The sequence below is a fragment of the Siniperca chuatsi genome, linkage group LG17 (genome assembly GCF_020085105.1).
Source record: "Siniperca chuatsi isolate FFG_IHB_CAS linkage group LG17, ASM2008510v1, whole genome shotgun sequence".
Taxonomy (NCBI): Eukaryota; Metazoa; Chordata; class Actinopteri; order Centrarchiformes; family Sinipercidae; genus Siniperca; species Siniperca chuatsi.
Window position 1 is genome coordinate 2127875 of NC_058058.1, and position 16657 is coordinate 2144531.

Sequence of the window (16657 nt, forward strand, 5' to 3'; positions counted from 1 at the left end):
GCGTCAGTTAAACAGCTGCAGTGTAATGCAAATGTAATGTCATGAAAGAACGATTACATTTCGCCTGAAAAATTCAATTTGATACGAGATAAAAGAGTGCAGAGAGCCATTAATGCAGGTAATTTGGCAGCGCTCGCCACCATAACCATTACATGCAGGCTTCGGCCCATACTGAGCTGATTACTGCATGTTACTGGTGAGGAGAGAATACAGGGGACAGGACACACGGCTCCTTCATCAATAAACCGCTGAATGAGGGAGGGATGCAAAAGAGAAGATAATACAGATAAGTCGGTATTTCAAAAACAAGACGCTTATTTTTTAACCTTGTGGTGTCCTCGTTTGCCCATTAATGACTGTTACTTACTTTATTACTGGTGGTAATTACGTTGTAATTAAAGAGCTATGCAAGTGATTTACTATTTCATAAAGTAGTAAAGCCAGGGATAAAAAAAAAAAGATTGGTCAAAATCGAAGTTTCGGAGGTCGAAATATCCCTTCAGTCCCAAAGACACTGGATCCCACATTGTAAACCCACACATCACAGGCTTTATTTTACAAATTTGTAATCTCCGTGTCCGAGCTGAGACAACCCTGATGACATCACTGTGACATCCCACTGACAACACTCCTCCACAGCCACTGAAGCCATTGCCACAGGCTGAGTGATGGGCACTACTCCTTATGGATACTGAATTGGCTCTGACAAGTAAAATCGGTGGCGTGCGTTAACAGAAAAGGAAATTGAACAGGTAAATTTCATTGTGAAATGATAAATGAATGTCATAAAATGGCTTTTGAACACACTGATCCGCATGAAGGTTCACACACAGCAAACAGTTCACAATAAATGTAGTTATTACCACGGAGCAACGTTTGGATCTCAAACATATGTCTGTCAGGCTTCGTCACTCATCAATCAGGTGATTGTGATCTGCATGATTAAGAAACAGTCTAGACTGGACCAATCAGAGTCCAATACTCCCTTTAGGGGACATAGTGACTTTTGTTTGACTTGAAAATGCTCTGTTCTGGTTTCAGCTGAACATTGTGTTATTGTGTACTGGCCTCACTTCCACAGCCGCTGCAATGTAACTGACATTCACATCCACCTGTTAGTCAGATCTCTGTCCAAGAAAATACTGACAGATATTTAATCTACTCTCCAAATGCCAGTGTTGAAGCATTACTGTAGGTAATCTTGTTATTACAGTTGTTTTATGATTATTAATTTGTGAGTTTAGTTTTCTAAGATTACCACTAACCAAGCTAGCCACTATACGAGCTAATGTGTTGCTAATGCATCATTCTAGGTGACTGTTGAATTACTGCTGGCCCAGCTCTAATGTATTTTACTCTTTCTAGTTTTACTTTCTGTGTATATGGATGTATCTCGAGTGATTACTGTGTACTGTGGGACTGTTGATCGTTCACTCGTGATACTTCCTCACATGAAGCACAATGAAACCAATTTGACAGCTAGATGATACTTTTGTGAACCCTGTTTCCTTGTAACTGCACTAATTTATTTTTTTGGAATCTCAACATTTGATCTGATTCATAATCACTGTCATTCAGTGTGTTGTCCAATACTGTTTTCACAGTTGCTTCACGTAAAGGCGATCTGCTGCCTTCAACCTTTGTTGGAAATGTATTCAGCTTGCTGCATAGCTGTACGTGCACAATGAGGGCAGAAGACACTCAGACTGAAAGCTTAAAGTGATAATGACAATGGAAATCTAATAAAACATGAAAAAGAAAGTGGAGTATTGTAAACAGAGAGTTGGGTACTTAACTGGAAATTCATTTCAAATGATAAAATCCAAAATGAAAGATACGTGAAAACATTACCTGCACAGGTGTTTTCACTTCCTCTGCCTGATTGGACCTCAGGACTGTGATTTGATCTGTGGGGCTGTGTACGGACCGACTGACTGACGTCTCTACTACTCTGTTGCACATGGAGTTTGATGATTTCACAGTCTGGCCCACCTTCAACCTGAACAATCAGCCACAACACCTGAGAACACCTGCGTGTGCTTTTGGAGAAAAAAGACATAAAGGGAAAACTTGCTCTGCAAAATGCAATGCAGTCTATATTTGTTGTTTTCTCTTCTCAACTGCTGTTTTCTGTTTAACATTTCACTTTTTAAGATGTATGTAAATGAGAAAAGATTTTTTTTATTTTTAGCATTTTATCATAAGAGTAAAGAATATATTTTTGTTGTGTTTTTTGTGTGTTAAATTATACATTTCGCATTTAGCACAGGGGTCTGACCTGCTGTCACTGAAGTAAGGAGATTTAATTTCTTCATCTGTTTCATTTTGTCTCCATCTTTTGTTGCAGTGGCTTCTTCACTGGGATCTGCCTGTACTGCCTTTTCCAGATATGAACATACATATGTCTGTCAAACTTGTCATTTTTTTAAATATAAAAAAGTTTATACATTTTTTTATAATTTTTCTGTAAATTAAATTTGGTCTGCGTCTCTTTTCTCTTTCTACCAGACCCTGGAGCAGGAGAAAACATTTTCACTGATTCAAACAGGAGACAGAGAGAAAAGTGTAGAAAGAGTGAGAGACAGACACACTGAAAAGAGGAAGAACAGATAAACAGCCAAAGCAGATACACGCAGAGAGAATTACACACCGCCTCAGCTTGTTGATGTGAGCTGCATTTTTATCTGAGAATTTTAGGATTCAGCCTGCACTACTTAGTGTGTGTTCGAGGACTGTGTTCATCCTGCAGGGACAAAAACCTGTTCATACAGCCTCGCTGTTGGGACTCACCTCCCAATTTAGGACAAACAGCTGGTTCCTACCATGTTAAGTGTGTCTCGTGGGGTTACAGTAGCATTTCTTATGAGCCTGAATGAATGTGTTTGAATACAAAGGCCTCAGGATATTGTCATGCTTATTGTCCACAGTGCTAGAAGAACTCAAAGCCTTGACTTTAGTGAGTATCAATGCCACAACTGAAAAACACTTAATTTAGTAAAAGTCCTGTATTCAAAATTTTACTGAAATCTACAAAGCTACAGGTTTGATTTGAACGTTGAATCAAACTAATAATGTAATGTAATTTCACTCATAACACCAAAATTACACCAAACAATCACCGCCTCTGCAGCTCTTCAGAGTTTTTCTCTGTCGCCTCTTTTATCTGCTGGTTCTGGCTTTTCAGCACATTTCCTGTCTGGTTCAGTTTCTCATCAACCCCATTTCCAGCAGTAACTTAGTGGGATAATAAAGAACAAGTGAATATTGAGTGAATGAAAGAGTGAATATTGGACTCATATTGGTCAGGTGGACACAAACACCACTCCGATGGGACGATAATGTTGTTGTGTGTCTGCTGGATGCGTAAATAGGCAATTGGTTGCTAACAGGTTAGCCATAGCAACATGATAAGCCAGTGCAGGCTGTTCTCATTCACTGTTCGCACGCCACGTCACTTACTGATACTTAATAACATAACTTACTTAGTTTAACCCAAACCACGATCTTTTCCTAAACCTAACCAAACTGCAACCGTTTCACAACGTTAACCGCGTGTTTATTGTTACCATGACGACAGAGGTCCGGTACGTTTGTTGCTGGTTGCTGGACATTCGTAGGATTCCACACGAAAAATTGTGTATAACTTTTTCATAAGATATCATACGAACTGAGAATACGTTGGCCAGTGATATGCTAGTGGCTGTGTATCTGTCAGCTTCTTTCTGCCCCCTAGTGGCCAAAACTTCATTAACGCTGCTTTCAGTAAAATGATATTTTACTGAAGATATTAACAATGAAAGTATTCACAGTGAAGAGTTCCCATCGGAGTTTGTACTTATTGATATGTTAACATATACACAGCATTTAAAGTCGTTTAGTAATTTAAAATCTATCTGAAATTAAAAATATTTTTTGTTAAGAAATCAATATAGGGACCAATTATATACTTGGTGTTTGTTACGACTTGACTTTTGACTTATTTAGTCTGAAAGAAAGTTCCCAAAGCCCAAGGTGACGTTTTCAAATTGGTTGTTTTGTCTGACCAACACTCCACAACACAAAGACAAAGTTTACAAGGATTCATGACAAAGAAAAGCAGGAACCAGTGACTGTCTGGGCTTTAAAAAAATACATATATCTGACGCATTATTAGCTAAATAGTTGGCAATAATTTTTTTGTCGATTGACTAATCGCTTAATCGACTAATCGTTTCAGCTCTTACTAACATTATCAGGCTTCCACTGTCCCAGCGAAATACAGTCTCAACTGCACGATGGTCCTCCCAAAGGTTTACTGTTGTAAAGGGACAGACTGAATAAATAGCTAACGGTTGATAGCGAACATTATTAGGGCGAAAAACATCTTGTACGAACATTTGTAGGATCTACAGTCTGACGTTCTCTAGTCAGCAATGCACCACAGAGGTTGTCAGCTTGTCTCCTAGCAACAGCTGCACTCTTGAAACTCAGACACTGTTTCCACCAATGTGGCCCAAAACGTTTTTATCCTCTTTTGAAAAATGAAAAACACGCACAATATTTGTGGCACCACTCCTTACACAAAAAGTGAGGAGAATTTATATTTGAGTTTGACTTTAACTTACTGTGTCATGGTGTCACTGTCAGGTAAAGAACCATATCTCCAGTTCTGAGGATTTCCATGCTTTCAAATCAATGGAAGGATTAAAAGCTTCTCTAAAGGCCGAGACAATCCTCAGACCTCTGCCTGAAAGTCTTCAGAAAAAGAAAAAAAAAATCAAAAAGGGGTTCAAACAAGGCTGCTTTTCATAACTCCTAAAACATTGACATTTTAGAAATAAAAGATTGACAACATTGACATTTTATTGAGCTCTTCTCACGCATAATCAGCAAAGTGACTCCAGCTGACAGATAAATGGAGTGAAGCGAAAAAGGAAACATTTCAAAAGGAACCAATATTCCTTTAGAAGTGTAGTGCGGAAACTTGATACGTCTAAAACATGTTCTTGGTTATGAATTTCTACCTTTGTATTTGTGTGCATAAAACTGGATCACACACACACATCCTTGTACTTCTATCCTTGTGAGGACCGTCATTGACATAATGTTTTCCCTAGCCCTTTACCCGAACCTTAACCATCACAACTAAATGCCCAACCCCAACCCTTACCCTAACCCTAACATTAACCTAATTCTAACCTAACCCTTAAAACCAAATCTTAACCTTCAAATTGTCATGGTTTCAGTTTGTGTTCTGTTATTTCCTGTTTTATTTTGAAAGTCTCCTTCCCTCAAGTGTCTTTTAGTTTTGCTTCCTCTTCGATTGTTTTCACCTGTGTCTTGATCAGTTTCACCTGTGTGTATTTAAGTCTGTGTCCTTCCTGTGTTTAGTTGTCGTTGTATCTCTGTCAGCATCCTGGTTTCTTGTACCTGGTGAGTTCTGGGTTCTTTGTTTCCCTTGCACCTTGCCTGTCTGTGGATTTTGTCTGCTCACCGTTGGACTTGTTTTTCTGTTTTGGACTGCTTACCTGCTGAGTTGCTTTTGCACGCCAATTCAGTGTAAACTGTTATTGATCTGCACCAGCTCTGCCTGCTGGTCTGCGTTTGGGTCTTATCCCATTGTATTACCTGTTTCCCAGCTTACTAATTATAACACAAATAGTCCTTTTTGAAGTAATGAGGACCAGCTAAAATGTCGTCACTCTGTAGGTTAAAAAAAAATAGTGTTTCAGTCCTCGCTCTGCGGCAGCTGGTGTCTCTCTCTGAGCAGACAAGACCAGCACTGTAAATGTCCAAATTTGATCCATGATTTACATATTCATGTCTTGAATGATTGAGAATTAGGATCCAGGTGGGGGAGAACAAAGTCATAAATTCAGACTAAGGGGGAGATAAACACTGCTGAGCCGGCTGCTGTGGTTGTTGTCTTTTATGCAAATCAAATCTCCACGTTCAGCAGCCAGTCATAAATGCTGATTTTGATGGCTGAGCACTGGAGAGCAAAATTTAATTTGTTGAGACTTGCTAAGCTGTTCTTGTTTTAGTGTGTTTGGGTAAATATAATTAGCTTTTTGTATGTTAATGTCAGCCCTAATGAATCTAATTAACCTTTTTAATCCGAGCTAAGATGCAGAACATGTGGCTGTGTGTTGTGCTGTAACAGGTTGACATGTGTTCAGGAAGTAGAAGTCCCATTGTCCATCATTATGCCTAACTAAGAGACCAAACATGATTTCTCAGAAATTTGAAGTAATTAAAACTGGTGGTCATAAACCTGTATGATAGTTATGTTATCCAGGAGTGCTGTATTTCTATGTTAAGTGACGGTGAGGATATCGTTTTTAAAACAAAACAAAAATATAGGGAATACAGAACGTGGGGGGGGGGGCTTACGTAACCAGCTGCCCCTCCCCCTTCCAACTCTCAGCAAATGTTAGCATGCTAAGATGCTATGCTAAGATGTGCACAGTGTTATAGTGCTGAACATCTGCATTTTTCATTGTGAGCATGTCAGCACGCTGATGTTAGCATTTAGCTCGAGGCACAGTCGCTAGTGGCTGTCGACCCCCAGTCTTGTTAAATTTCGTTGAGCAATTCACTTCGATTGTACCGGGGCGATCTTAAAGCCTTGGCACCTAAATGACACTACTACTACTAGTATTTGTACACCTCTATACATTTTAAAATGGAAAATTATATGCTGGGGAAAATGTTTTTCAATTACTACACAGTTCTTACACACCAGAAAGTCTTACTGACACTGTTAATAAAGTGACTACAAGCAATGGTGTGTGTGGGATTTTTCAAAAATGCCACCTCTAAATCAGGACTTTACATTCGTGGAGGATGAATCTACATTTTTAGGGTCAAGTACTCCAGTGATAGTAATTGGAAGGTGCAGATGATTAAATTCATAATTAATAACATGAATTTTGATATGCAAAATATACGAAAATTAGGTTTTTGAAATCTGTTCTGAGTTATGATTTTCATTCCAAAAACCAAATCAGTGGTTACAGGAACAGCTGGTCAATCTCTATCGGTCACATCAGCTGTAAATTTACTAACTCTCTACTATGAATGTGGTTATTAATGTATTATTGATAATTGAGCTGGCTTGGCTTAATTTTTGTTTTGTTTTTTTTCCACAATAATGGCAACAGTGATATGTGGGAAAATGAGAACTTGTTTTCGGCTCAGTCATGCAGTGTAAGTTTTTACATCTCTCCAAAAACTGAACATTACACAAGAACTCTGACTAGCGCCAATGAGCACTCTAGTTGATTTTTATTTATTAATTTTTTTTACACAGTGCTACTGTACCGTCTGACACGCTGTGGACGGGAGCTGACAGGAATCGGCTGGGGGTTAAATAGTTCCTCCCCTCATCTGTCGCCTCCTCTTAGCCTCAGCTCCCCCCGGGAACGCTACCAGCGACGATTAATCGAGTTTGTCTCCCTCTCAGCCTCTGCTGTCACAGGAATTACATTCAGCAGACTGCACAACTGCAGGCCTCATCTCTGCACTGCGTAATTCACACACTCGTGAACACTGAAACTCGTATAATTTATTTTTTTACAACAATGCCATTCTCATTCAGCTCTGGGAATCCCCACTGAAAGCAAATACAGTTATAATCGAGCAGGTGAGGTGAAACTAATCATGCAGTGCGGCCCATGGGACGAGCCGAACAGGATTACATCAGACTGAAGCGTGGCACGTCTCAGGGCGCAGTCTAGTTTATGTAACATCATGAAATAAAAGAACAGGTCATCGTTGGATGAGACACTGACTGACTGACCGCCTGTTTGACTGATTCACTCTGATTAATGTAATGATTCATCATCTGACAGGCTGATTAGATCAGCGGCTCCTGAAGTAGGTTCAAGGGCCTCTGAGGGCCCTCTGGAGGACCCTCAGAGGCCTTCCTGGAGTTTAATTTCACTTTAATTAAATCCACTTCAAATAATCCTATTAACAGAATGCATAATGACTTCAATAATCACAGGTGTCATTCTTACTGAGGAGCTCTGATTACATCCATAAGATGGTCTGTAGATGTGGAGTTTAAGCGATTCTCCACCCAAAATGTTTGTAATGGGAGTATGAAACATTTAGGCTTGAAATGTGACTGGAAAATGTTTAAATATATATTTTTTTTTTAATGAAAAAGAAATGCTGTTGTGAGCTTTTTTTTTAATGCCATTTGCAATGAATTCCAGTTGTGATGAATTTTTAAAATGAAAAATCTCAAACTTGTCAAACCAGCATAATCTACTTTTCTGATCCCATTCACATCCTGAGATGAAGGTGCACTTTTTTGTGACAGAGCAAAAGCGTTGAAACCAGTCATCTTTTGTAGAGATGCAGTATGGATCACCTGTCTGAGCGTTGTCATTGTGACTTATGTTTCACTTCACTTAATGTTACTGTAGTTTTTGTTACTGCATGGTACATTAGCACTGTGTTTAAAACACAGTCTCTTAAGTCATTTCAATGAGACATCTAGAAAATGTTCTGGCACAAAGGCACAGAGTGGTCTGGCCCGAAAGTTGAAAGTGGCTCAATGTATATGGAACAATGCATCATCCAGCAAATGGGATATAATTATTGTCTCCATGGTAACGTTATAAATTCCTGTCTCTCAGTATTATAAACTGCTGCGCAGCGTTTTGTGTCTGATACACCTTCAAACTCATGGATCTGTTACTGGTAACTGGACTTCCTGGAATGATTTAGTTGTCTCTCTGGAACCTGAAACAACATGCCATCACCAACCGTTGCAGTTTTTTTAATGCAGTGCTGTTTTCAGTCTGAATGCCCACAAAGAAACAGGTTCACTGAATCTGCAACATCAGTCTAAATGATGCCTTAATTGTTTTCAAGGTTTGGCGTAGATTTGGTTTCTAAGTGGGGGGACATAAAGTAAAAACATAATAATTAAGGAAATAAGACAGTTTTTTAAAGAAAATTTAAACTTAATTATAAACCAGACGCCAGCATTTATTGCAACAATCTTGATATGATCCAATAGGGAACCAGCAGATGGCAGAATTTGTTTTGCGATGTGCTGGGCCCCAATGACAAGGATTTCTGTTTTGTTTGAAATTTTGACATCCAGTTTTTGACACCACCGAAGCAGTCGTTAAGTGAACTCAGCATTCCAGGGTTTGTGGATCTAACGGGAAGGTACACCTGTGTATCATCAGCATAAAAAGGAAAAGAAATGTGCCTAAAGGGAAGCATGTATAAAGAAAATAAAATTGGTCCCAAAACTGACCCCTGAGGCACACCATACTTAACGGAAGAAAATGAAGAGACATAGTTGTTCACAGAGACACAGAATCTCCTATTCGACAGGTAAGATGAAAACCATTCTAAAGGTGTACAGGATGCTGTGATCGATCGTGTCTAAGGTCCAGGAGTACAAGGATTGAGCACATGCCATCATCGGCAGCCATTAAAATGTTGTTGGTAACCTTGAGCAGTGTCAGTACTGTGATACTTCCAGAAACAGTGCAGAGAGAAAGCAATCAGTTGTGTCAAAATGGTTATTGTGCCCCCCATAATTGTAGTATAAGAAAAAATAAATGCTATGTAAAACTCTATCGTTAATGCACTAACCCTAATTAAAAAACTTTTTAGTTTCCTTTAGATACCTAGTACTTTCTGATAATGTTGTATTCACATCTTTACAAAAAGAGCTCTGTGCTTTACTGTCTTGTCTTTGACTGATTCTAGCAGCTTTTTCTGCGAATATTATAGATAGAAAATATTACCTTAGAAATTTAAGTAGTCAGTGTCTTTTTCAGGTCTGAGTAGTGTCTGCAGGTATTCCTTTCAGGTTTCATATAGCCCCAACCTTCACCAAGCCTGTATAACTTTGGATGAAAAAGGTCTGCAAAGCACTCGCTGCACCACTTGCTGCTGCTTGTTAAGCTTACTGCTCTGAGCGAACAGTAATAATTGAAGGCGACTCAGCTGAGTATGTCAACATTTCTGACAGCTCAGATCTTCTCACATCAAGATTTCGGTAGCTGGACAGTGAGAGAACAATGTTCAGAGTGGTTTTAGTTTGAAAATCAACCTGTAACCTCCCATAAAGATAGTCATTTGATACTACCTGCCAATGTTGTTAGCAGTCAGAGCATATGTTGCTACAATAAGCATGAGAAAAATGGGCATATTTTTTTTTTTTTTTTTTCGGAAAAGCACAGGTGTAAACAACACTGATGAGGGCTCAGTTGCATAACGTGTCCCAGTGAGCAATTCCAATGAACCAGCATGCACAACCATGTGGTTCACCTCCTGAAGTGCAGTCTTTTTGTTTTAGTATTCACACCTGTGCTTTTCCTTGTATGAATAGGTCAAAATGTCTGCCATGAAAAAGGCCATTTTGTCTTATTATAGCAGAGAAAGCATAAGTCATAACAATAATGATATCTCGAGTCCATTTCAGGGTGCAGTGAAGCCCACCTCCCCCCTGCTGTGATTGGTTGAATTACAAAAAAAATAAATGACAAAACAGAAGTTGTCAAACCTTTAAATCGTTTAAAAACACCAGTTGCAGCCAGTATCTAAATTTGAACCTCTGGATTTGTGACACTCTGGCCGTCCTCTCCCTCTGCAGCAGTGACATGACAACAGTTGAGAAACCTTACGTCACTTCTGATTCCAAGTGTTTGTAATGACCGTCTGGCAGGATGGGATCAGGATGAAACCATTTGGCCTTGGCAGGGTGTCTTCCGCTATAAAAAGTAATGCCCACACCTATTAAAAAAAGACTCTGAGTCAACAGTTTGGATGACAGTGTTTTATTACAAATCCTACAAAATCTTGGATAGAAATCAGAAATCAAACAGTGCCGTGTGTCTGTTTATAAATGCTGGTTCATATTTCATGAGTTGAACTTCACATCATGTTTTTATTATTTATTTAAACAATAATATCTTAAACCTGCCAAAAAGAGGATTTTGATCCCATTATATTCCAAAAATGCAGTCATCTCTCCAGCTGATATCTCAAACTCTGCAACTCACACCAAAACAATCTAAATGGATAAATAGGTAAGAGGACAAATATGTATTTTTGATTTGGGGGTGAACTGTCCCTTTAATGACCTGAAAACAGCTTCACTTCTGACAGCCGTGGAGCCCTCAGACACCTGCCAACCAGCCTGCCTGCCAACACTGGACAACAACCTCAGGTGTTAAAGACTGTCAGTCCCAGAAGGCTTGTTAACAGTCTGTCTTTTGCTGTTTTCTGTCTTGTCAATGATTTTTTTCATTGCCTCAGTCTGCTTACATTTCTCGGTTTCTTTGTGTTCAGACGTTCCTCTGTGAACAAAGCGAACTTTCACAGAAGGTTTCCTTGCAGCAGTTTTCAGTAGAAGGGCTAACCACACCTCCAAGTGGCAGAGACCAATTCATTTGTGTGCTACTCTTTTATCAGAAGCTAGCCATCATTATTGCAAAGAAAGAACATTTAAGACCAAACAAACACTTTCAAATCAGTCATGACTGACTTCACCCATACCTGGCCTTTTGCACTACCTGTTTTTTTTTTTTTTTTTTTTTTTTTTTAGCAGAGAAGTATAAATGTCAGCTATCAGTAGCTTCCTCCATTTTGATTCTAGCCTAGCTTAGCATACTGACTGGAAGCAGGGGCAAACTGTTTTTGTCTAAATATCAAAAATACTAATCTACTGACACTTCTAAAGCACACTAATTAAAAGGTTTCGTACCATTATGCCTGCACAGAGACTAAAACTAAAATCTGTGCTAACCTATAGCCAGAGATACTGTACTGAAGCAATGAGTGGATGAATACACTGCTGTCCATCTAAAAATAGTTCCAGCCTGTAACTCGCCCTAAAATCACTTTGTTTTTATATTTCTGTTTGTGGATAAAATAAATGGGGTCGGCCACTCTCCTATTTGTCTCACCACTCCAGAAAGCATATTACGCCTCACCTGACCTTGACCACTTGTCTGTAATGCACTGCCCTTGTGTGCTGCACGTATCAAATAACTCTGTTTTATCCTACTGAGTATATCACCTCACTCCTGCTTCTTCACGCGATCTTTATGATGATTTTCAATCACCTTACCGGTGGCTCTGCAACCAGTCTCATCCCATTTGGTTGAAAACATCTCCACATGGCACTTTTTTTGCCTTAAGGTGCACTCAGCTTCCAAAACGTGAGTGTAAGCTGACAAGCAGCAGCCTTATTAGAAGGAAAAATGGAAAAATCTCAATTCATATTATTCTTTTGACAACAGCCATGTTTGTTTACTTGTTGGTTTGGAATAAGTTTTTTTTTTTTTTTTTTCCAAGAATGTCGTGCTACAACTAATAGTCATGTTTCAGAGGTCGGACCTTCACACCATGTACCAAACAAAGCGCTCCCAGAAATGGGACACAGATTTCTACAAATAATTAAGTTTGGATAATTGAACAGAAAAAAAAACTAAGACAAGATTTGAGGTACTGATGGTTGTTTTATTAAATGTACTCTTAACAAAAACCTATCGCAGTTGTCTTTTTAGAGGACGAAGACTCTGGTTCTTTTCGTCCAGGTGAGAATGATGCTGTGTTGTCGAAACAAATTACACACAAACGCCTTAAAACCAAAAGGGGAAACAATTCCGATTTCAAAGTAAATCACTGTAGACGGTTTTCTGTTAAAGCGGCCACAGTATTTGTCTGTTTATCACTTCTTCACTCACTAAATGCTTTCTGTCATCAGTCTTGTCCGTAACTCGCACTCTGGGGAGGAAACGGGGTCAAACTGCTCATTGTGGACTTTTAACACTTGGATTTACAGACAAATTACATCAAAACAAACTACTCTGACAATTGTCCTCAGTTTATTGTGTTGCCAATAAAATCCAGTGAATTGTTGGAGAGACGGATTACAGCCAGAGGCCTGAATCGTTCTCTCTCCCGCAGAAAAAAGAAAAGAGGCTTGATATCAAGCTTTTATTTCACATAATTAAATCTGAATATGGGAGTTTAATTCAAAAGAGATATCCCACATTTAGGAAAACTGACACCTAATTTTCGAAAATGAATATTATTATGACAATATGAACCACCTTTAAGCATTATATGTATTTAAAACAGACCGGTGAGTTTATGGGGTTGTGATACATTTCTAACAGTGCCTTTTAAAAAATGAGTAATAATTTGTTATTCCATTGGAAATATAGGATTTTTAACATCTGTAATGAGCACTACTGTAAAGAAAAGGAGTCATGTACAAATATAAACACAGAATATGCAAATGCAAATTACATAACTTAAACATCAACCAGTGAAAACAAGGGGATAAATAATAAATATATATACACACATAATAATACACTGATCTCACCTGTAAGATTATTTAATGTCAGCAGAAGTAGAAACAGTTTTGTTCTTGAGTTGGTGCGATGAGGACAAATTCCCCCTAGGCAGCGGGATGAAGATGCATCCATGAAAGTTCACGATGGTTCAGCTTGAGCGAAAAATGTGGGCTTAACCAAAAGCATTATGACTCCAAATCGTGAAAGTGCACAGAAAAACTTGAGTACAAAAATATGATAAGGCGAGGCAACAATGTGCTTGTAACACACACACCTCCATAGATTTTTGTGTGAAGCATACTGGGGGCACGGGTAGCATTCCAACATTTCTGACTTTGGCAAACTCCAAGTGTCAATATCAGCAGAGACACAACTCTGAAGTGGGACACAGACTGCACCGGTTTTCTTAAAAAAACAAAAAAAACTTTAAATAAAAGAGGACAAGCGTCAAAAATAAGAGTTCTTATGGTATTTTCACTGTGCTGGAAGGAAATTTCGGGACTTCTACCAAAATCAAGTGATTCTTCTCACCTCTCAATGTCAGATATTTTTGGTTTTTTTTTTTTTTTTAAATCTCAAACTGCAATGAATCATGTGCCATTATAACGTGCACTGTTGAACGCTCCCATAACTCTCTGTAGTGCATAAACAGCAGACGTTTCAGTTTGATAAAATGCAGCCTCTGACAGGACATTAAGTCGTTATGTAGATACATGGCTGAAGATAATTCAGTTTATTTAAGTAAATTTGAGTCTGATAGTGCACACACACACACACACACACACACAGCGCTGTCTGCTGGATGAATGGGACGACAGAGTTAATGTCTCAGCTGTATGTGGCCATAAAATTGGATGAATCTTTATGGCTGTGTCATCCCATCACATAATAGTCCTTCAAGCTCCATTTTTCTCCTCTGAGCTAAATCGCAGCTCTTTCAATTTAGGTGATTCACTCGTTTCAATTCCCTCTGTAAGCCGATAGACTGGTGAAGAAGAGCAACGTCCACCCCTCACCTAGCTGTGCTGTTAAAGGGACAGTTCACCCCAAAATCAAAAATACATATTTCTCCTCTTACCTGTAGCGCTGTTTATCCATCTAGATTGTTTTGGTGTGAGTTGCAGAGTTTTGGAGAGATCGGCCGTAGAGATGTCTGCAGTTTTTAAATATAACGGGACTATATGGCGCGCAGCTTGTGGTGCTTGAAGCGCCAAAAAACTACATTTGAAAAACAGCAACGTCTCTTTCCAGAAATCCTGACCCGGTTACTCAAGATAATCCTCGACCTTGTTGTGAGCAGTTTGATGTAGGAACTATCGGTAGAAAGAAAATAGTTCCTACGTGAAACTGCTCACAACAAATCTGTTGGATGGATGCACCAAAGTCTCCAAGCACCAACAGTCGGCTGAATAGCGGAGCACTCGCCTCTATCTGCCATCTATTTTTCTAAACCAAAGTTAAATCACATTTCGCAGGGGGAGACGTGTGTTTGAGGTGTATGCAGACTGAACCGATGTGTGTAAACTGACGCCTGTGGCACACAAACGGACAGAAGAAGTGGTCCAGAACAGTAGCCAGAAGGAGCCAATCAGAAGAGCGAATGTTTAAAAATTGCTGCTTTTCGGGAGAGTTGACGTGTGTCCATGCTGTGAAGTAGGACAGTGGTTTATCGAGTATGTCGACGTCATTGCGGATTGCTGTCAGTGTTGCCCAAAGCAAGTCTATGTCTAACTCTGAGATGAGTGGATTATGTTGAAGTTGCTTCACGTATCTTTTACTTAACACTTAGAGTTTGACTTCAATTTGCTGACATCACTTTTGGAAATAATGTTTCTAAATGTGCTTTCAGACAGTGACAGTAGCAAGGAGAGGGAGAGTGTTAACGGAGTTCATGATGGTTCAACTTTTCCACCGTGGCTCTATGTGTGACCATGGCAACCACAGAAACTACAGCGAGGGAAACGATACAGGAGCTAATTATACTTTATCTGAGTTTCCTGAATGATTCACCTCTTTACCAGCAGAGAACAGACAGTGTGGGACAATAAATGAAATTTATACTAGTTAGCAATACTTGTCATGTAATAATGTAATTTTGTTAACCATTTCCTCTATTTAGCTGCGAGATGAGATTATGTGTGTGTGAGGGGGGCTAAGGATAGAGGGTGTCGTATACTGGATTTGTGATATTGGGCTATATAAATAAAATTGACTTGATTAAAGCAGCAGCAGCCTGCGGTGTACAGGCTGGTAGGATCGGAGGTAACTGGGAGCTGCCACCAAGGCTGTCAGGCAGCAGCCGCGGTGGCGACCGCTCGCTGTCTGAAAGCACCTGGGAGGTTGAGTCTGAATGTCACTGAGGCATTCAAAAGTCTGTCAAACTCTGATTCACTGCAGTTCAAACTTAATGTCGTCCCTGAAAATAAACTTCCTGCAGCTGTGAAGACATTGGATAAAAAATACATTTGGGAGGCTTGTGAAATCTCTGAGCGTTCATATAGCAACATAACCAGTGGCGGCCGACCAGTAGAGGGCACACATGGTGCCCCCCACCAGCCACAAAGCTTCATTCAGAGTCAGCAAGCTTAATAAGTTATTATTAAATATTTGAAATGAGCAAGTAATTAGATGACGTAAATCTTTTCCACTCATTGAAGAAATATTACATTTAAATCTAATATTTGTTACGAGTAGGACACATTGCAGTATTTTGAGCTTCGACGTTATTCAGCTTCTGCGTAGGACACACCTACCACATTATTAGCCATTTCCAGCTCCGCTGGTCCAGTCCAGCAGATGGCGGCAACGTGACAAAAAAAGAGCAGTCAGAAGCAAAATAGCTGGCCGGCCGAACTGTGGGCTTTTTATGTGAACTGTTGCCATCGCTGTAACTATCACAGCAGCAGGAGGTCTTTAAGCATTAAGCAGAAAAGCAGAATATGCCACCAAGTTGAGACTATATTTTATTATGTTCATGAAAAATGGGAATGAATTTGCATTCAGCATTAATGTTGAATTTAAATGTTTAAATTTAAATAACTGTTTAGGCTTGTTTTGTTTTCTAGAGCATCTTTCTGCTCTGTGAGAAAAGAGATTAAGTAGCAGCGCTGAGCTGGAGTGTGTTTGCTTTTGTGATTCAGTTGTTGAGTAAAGGGAGCAATAGTCTTCTATAGTTGGAGTCGAAGCTTTGTGCACCAAGCTAGACAACAACACTGTTAGTGTGTAAGCAGAAGCCCTCCGTGCCTGTAGCCCCACACAGGTAAATACTCGCCAGCTGCCACTGAACATGATCACATGTAGAACTTCCTCCAGGACAGATGACATTGTTTTTA

General features: G+C 39.4%; 1 long non-coding RNA gene across 1 annotated transcript; it reads left to right on the forward strand.

Moving 5' to 3' along the window:
- Nucleotides 1–5360: 5360 nt before the first annotated feature.
- On the forward strand, nt 5361–9538 carry LOC122864836. Its single transcript, XR_006375312.1, has 3 exons — nt 5361–5412; nt 7143–7188; nt 7292–9538. It is a non-coding gene; the product is annotated as an uncharacterized LOC122864836 (long non-coding RNA).
- The last annotated feature ends 7119 nt before the right edge of the window (nt 9539–16657 follow it).